This window comes from Phaseolus vulgaris, chromosome 6 (genome assembly GCF_051622355.1).
Source record: "Phaseolus vulgaris cultivar YP4 chromosome 6, ASM5162235v1, whole genome shotgun sequence".
NCBI classification, from domain to species: Eukaryota; Viridiplantae; Streptophyta; class Magnoliopsida; order Fabales; family Fabaceae; genus Phaseolus; species Phaseolus vulgaris.
Genome location: NC_143503.1, coordinates 1516276 through 1522275, shown reverse-complemented (window position 1 = coordinate 1522275; position 6000 = coordinate 1516276).

Genomic DNA, 6000 nt, shown 5'->3' with positions numbered 1-6000 from the left:
AAAGACTTGAAACAAGTTTTTTTGCAGTATTTGTTGAATTTATAGTATGTATTTGATAGATAAGTCTGTGGATACACTATATAATAGTGATAGACTTTGATTTCCAATAAATTAGCATGAAAATACTTGAAACTAGTTTTTTTGTCGTAGTTGCATGAATTTATTGTATGTACTTGATATATGAGTCTCTAGATACTACATAATAGTGATAGATATTGATTTTCATGTAATTAGCATGAAAATACTTGAAACTAGTTTTTTTGTCGTAGTTGCATGAATTTATTGTATGTACTTGATATATATGAGTCTCTAGATACTACATAATAGTGATAGATATTGATTTTCGTGTAATTAGCATGAAAATACTTAAAACTAGTTTTTTTGTGGTAATTGCATGAATTTATAGTATGCATTTGATAGATAAGTGTCTAGATACTATATAATAGTGATACACATTGATTTTCAAGTAATTAGCATGAAGAGACTTGAACTAGATTTTTTGTGGTAGTTGCAGGAATTTGTTGTATGTATGTGATAGATGCGTCTCTAGATACTATGTAATAGTGATAGAGATTGATTTTAAAGTAATTAGCATGAAAAGACTTCAAACAAGTTTTTTTGTGGTAGTTGTAGAATTTATAGTATGTATTTGATAGATAAGTCTCTGGACACTATATAATAGTGATAGACTTTGATTTCCAATAAATTAGCATGAAAAGACTTGAAACTAGCTTTTTTGTGGTAGTTGCGTGAATTTACTGTATGTAGATGAGTATTTGGATACTATATAATAGTAATAGACATTGATTTTAAAATAATTAGCATGAAAAGACTTAAAATTAGTTTTTTGTCGTAGTTGCATGAATTTATGGTATGCATTTGTTAGATAAGTCTCTAGATACTGTATAACAGTGATAGAGATTGATTTTCAAGTAATTAGCGCGAAAAGACTTGAAACAAGTTTTTTTGCAGTATTTGTTGAATTTATAGTATGTATTTGATAGATAAGTCTGTGGATACACTATATAATAGTGATAGACTTTGATTTCCAATAAATTAGCATGAAAATACTTGAAACTAGTTTTTTTGTCGTAGTTGCATGAATTTATTGTATGTACTTGATATATGAGTCTCTAGATACTACATAATAGTGATAGATATTGATTTTCATGTAATTAGCATGAAAATACTTGAAACTAGTTTTTTTGTCGTAGTTGCATGAATTTATTGTATGTACTTGATATATATGAGTCTCTAGATACTACATAATAGTGATAGATATTGATTTTCGTGTAATTAGCATGAAAATACTTAAAACTAGTTTTTTTGTGGTAATTGCATGAATTTATAGTATGCATTTGATAGATAAGTGTCTAGATACTATATAATAGTGATACACATTGATTTTCAAGTAATTAGCATGAAGAGACTTGAACTAGATTTTTTGTGGTAGTTGCAGGAATTTGTTGTATGTATGTGATAGATGCGTCTCTAGATACTATGTAATAGTGATAGAGATTGATTTTAAAGTAATTAGCATGAAAAGACTTCAAACAAGTTTTTTTGTGGTAGTTGTAGAATTTATAGTATGTATTTGATAGATAAGTCTCTGGACACTATATAATAGTGATAGACTTTGATTTCCAATAAATTAGCATGAAAAGACTTGAAACTAGCTTTTTTGTGGTAGTTGCGTGAATTTACTGTATGTAGATGAGTATTTAGATACTATATAATAGTAATAGACATTGATTTTAAAATAATTAGCATGAAAAGACTTAAAATTAGTTTTTTGTCGTAGTTGCATGAATTTATGGTATGCATTTGTTAGATAAGTCTCTAGATACTGTATAACAGTGATAGAGATTGATTTTCAAGTAATTAGCGCGAAAAGACTTGAAACAAGTTTTTTTGCAGTATTTGTTGAATTTATAGTATGTATTTGATAGATAAGTCTGTGGATACACTATATAATAGTGATAGACTTTGATTTCCAATAAATTAGCATGAAAATACTTGAAACTAGTTTTTTTGTCGTAGTTGCATGAATTTATTGTATGTACTTGATATATGAGTCTCTAGATACTACATAATAGTGATAGATATTGATTTTCATGTAATTAGCATGAAAATACTTGAAACTAGTTTTTTTGTCGTAGTTGCATGAATTTATTGTATGTACTTGATATATATGAGTCTCTAGATACTACATAATAGTGATAGATATTGATTTTCGTGTAATTAGCATGAAAATACTTAAAACTAGTTTTTTTGTGGTAATTGCATGAATTTATAGTATGCATTTGATAGATAAGTGTCTAGATACTATATAATAGTGATACACATTGATTTTCAAGTAATTAGCATGAAGAGACTTGAACTAGATTTTTTGTGGTAGTTGCAGGAATTTGTTGTATGTATGTGATAGATGCGTCTCTAGATACTATGTAATAGTGATAGAGATTGATTTTAAAGTAATTAGCATGAAAAGACTTCAAACAAGTTTTTTTGTGGTAGTTGTAGAATTTATAGTATGTATTTGATAGATAAGTCTCTGGACACTATATAATAGTGATAGACTTTGATTTCCAATAAATTAGCATGAAAAGACTTGAAACTAGCTTTTTTGTGGTAGTTGCGTGAATTTACTGTATGTAGATGAGTATTTAGATACTATATAATAGTAATAGACATTGATTTTAAAATAATTAGCATGAAAAGACTTAAAATTAGTTTTTTGTCGTAGTTGCATGAATTTATGGTATGCATTTGTTAGATAAGTCTCTAGATACTGTATAACAGTGATAGAGATTGATTTTCAAGTAATTAGCGCGAAAAGACTTGAAACAAGTTTTTTTGCAGTATTTGTTGAATTTATAGTATGTATTTGATAGATAAGTCTGTGGATACACTATATAATAGTGATAGACTTTGATTTCCAATAAATTAGCATGAAAATACTTGAAACTAGTTTTTTTGTCGTAGTTGCATGAATTTATTGTATGTACTTGATATATGAGTCTCTAGATACTACATAATAGTGATAGATATTGATTTTCATGTAATTAGCATGAAAATACTTGAAACTAGTTTTTTTGTCGTAGTTGCATGAATTTATTGTATGTACTTGATATATATGAGTCTCTAGATACTACATAATAGTGATAGATATTGATTTTCGTGTAATTAGCATGAAAATACTTAAAACTAGTTTTTTTGTGGTAATTGCATGAATTTATAGTATGCATTTGATAGATAAGTGTCTAGATACTATATAATAGTGATACACATTGATTTTCAAGTAATTAGCATGAAGAGACTTGAACTAGATTTTTTGTGGTAGTTGCAGGAATTTGTTGTATGTATGTGATAGATGCGTCTCTAGATACTATGTAATAGTGATAGAGATTGATTTTAAAGTAATTAGCATGAAAAGACTTCAAACAAGTTTTTTTGTGGTAGTTGTAGAATTTATAGTATGTATTTGATAGATAAGTCTCTGGACACTATATAATAGTGATAGACTTTGATTTCCAATAAATTAGCATGAAAAGACTTGAAACTAGCTTTTTTGTGGTAGTTGCGTGAATTTACTGTATGTAGATGAGTATTTAGATACTATATAATAGTAATAGACATTGATTTTAAAATAATTAGCATGAAAAGACTTAAAATTAGTTTTTTGTCGTAGTTGCATGAATTTATGGTATGCATTTGTTAGATAAGTCTCTAGATACTGTATAACAGTGATAGAGATTGATTTTCAAGTAATTAGCGCGAAAAGACTTGAAACAAGTTTTTTTGCAGTATTTGTTGAATTTATAGTATGTATTTGATAGATAAGTCTGTGGATACACTATATAATAGTGATAGACTTTGATTTCCAATAAATTAGCATGAAAATACTTGAAACTAGTTTTTTTGTCGTAGTTGCATGAATTTATTGTATGTACTTGATATATGAGTCTCTAGATACTACATAATAGTGATAGATATTGATTTTCATGTAATTAGCATGAAAATACTTGAAACTAGTTTTTTTGTCGTAGTTGCATGAATTTATTGTATGTACTTGATATATATGAGTCTCTAGATACTACATAATAGTGATAGATATTGATTTTCGTGTAATTAGCATGAAAATACTTAAAACTAGTTTTTTTGTGGTAATTGCATGAATTTATAGTATGCATTTGATAGATAAGTGTCTAGATACTATATAATAGTGATACACATTGATTTTCAAGTAATTAGCATGAAGAGACTTGAACTAGATTTTTTGTGGTAGTTGCAGGAATTTGTTGTATGTATGTGATAGATGCGTCTCTAGATACTATGTAATAGTGATAGAGATTGATTTTAAAGTAATTAGCATGAAAAGACTTCAAACAAGTTTTTTTGTGGTAGTTGTAGAATTTATAGTATGTATTTGATAGATAAGTCTCTGGACACTATATAATAGTGATAGACTTTGATTTCCAATAAATTAGCATGAAAAGACTTGAAACTAGCTTTTTTGTGGTAGTTGCGTGAATTTACTGTATGTAGATGAGTATTTAGATACTATATAATAGTAATAGACATTGATTTTAAAATAATTAGCATGAAAAGACTTAAAATTAGTTTTTTGTCGTAGTTGCATGAATTTATGGTATGCATTTGTTAGATAAGTCTCTAGATACTGTATAACAGTGATAGAGATTGATTTTCAAGTAATTAGCGCGAAAAGACTTGAAACAAGTTTTTTTGCAGTATTTGTTGAATTTATAGTATGTATTTGATAGATAAGTCTGTGGATACACTATATAATAGTGATAGACTTTGATTTCCAATAAATTAGCATGAAAATACTTGAAACTAGTTTTTTTGTCGTAGTTGCATGAATTTATTGTATGTACTTGATATATGAGTCTCTAGATACTACATAATAGTGATAGATATTGATTTTCATGTAATTAGCATGAAAATACTTGAAACTAGTTTTTTTGTCGTAGTTGCATGAATTTATTGTATGTACTTGATATATATGAGTCTCTAGATACTACATAATAGTGATAGATATTGATTTTCGTGTAATTAGCATGAAAATACTTAAAACTAGTTTTTTTGTGGTAATTGCATGAATTTATAGTATGCATTTGATAGATAAGTGTCTAGATACTATATAATAGTGATACACATTGATTTTCAAGTAATTAGCATGAAGAGACTTGAACTAGATTTTTTGTGGTAGTTGCAGGAATTTGTTGTATGTATGTGATAGATGCGTCTCTAGATACTATGTAATAGTGATAGAGATTGATTTTAAAGTAATTAGCATGAAAAGACTTCAAACAAGTTTTTTTGTGGTAGTTGTAGAATTTATAGTATGTATTTGATAGATAAGTCTCTGGACACTATATAATAGTGATAGACTTTGATTTCCAATAAATTAGCATGAAAAGACTTGAAACTAGCTTTTTTGTGGTAGTTGCGTGAATTTACTGTATGTAGATGAGTATTTAGATACTATATAATAGTAATAGACATTGATTTTAAAATAATTAGCATGAAAAGACTTAAAATTAGTTTTTTGTCGTAGTTGCATGAATTTATGGTATGCATTTGTTAGATAAGTCTCTAGATACTGTATAACAGTGATAGAGATTGATTTTCAAGTAATTAGCGCGAAAAGACTTGAAACAAGTTTTTTTGCAGTATTTGTTGAATTTATAGTATGTATTTGATAGATAAGTCTGTGGATACACTATATAATAGTGATAGACTTTGATTTCCAATAAATTAGCATGAAAATACTTGAAACTAGTTTTTTTGTCGTAGTTGCATGAATTTATTGTATGTACTTGATATATATGAGTCTCTAGATACTACATAATAGTGATAGATATTGATTTTCATGTAATTAGCATGAAAATACTTGAAACTAGTTTTTTTGTCGTAGTTGCATGAATTTATTGTATGTACTTGATATATATGAGTCTCTAGATACTACATAATAGT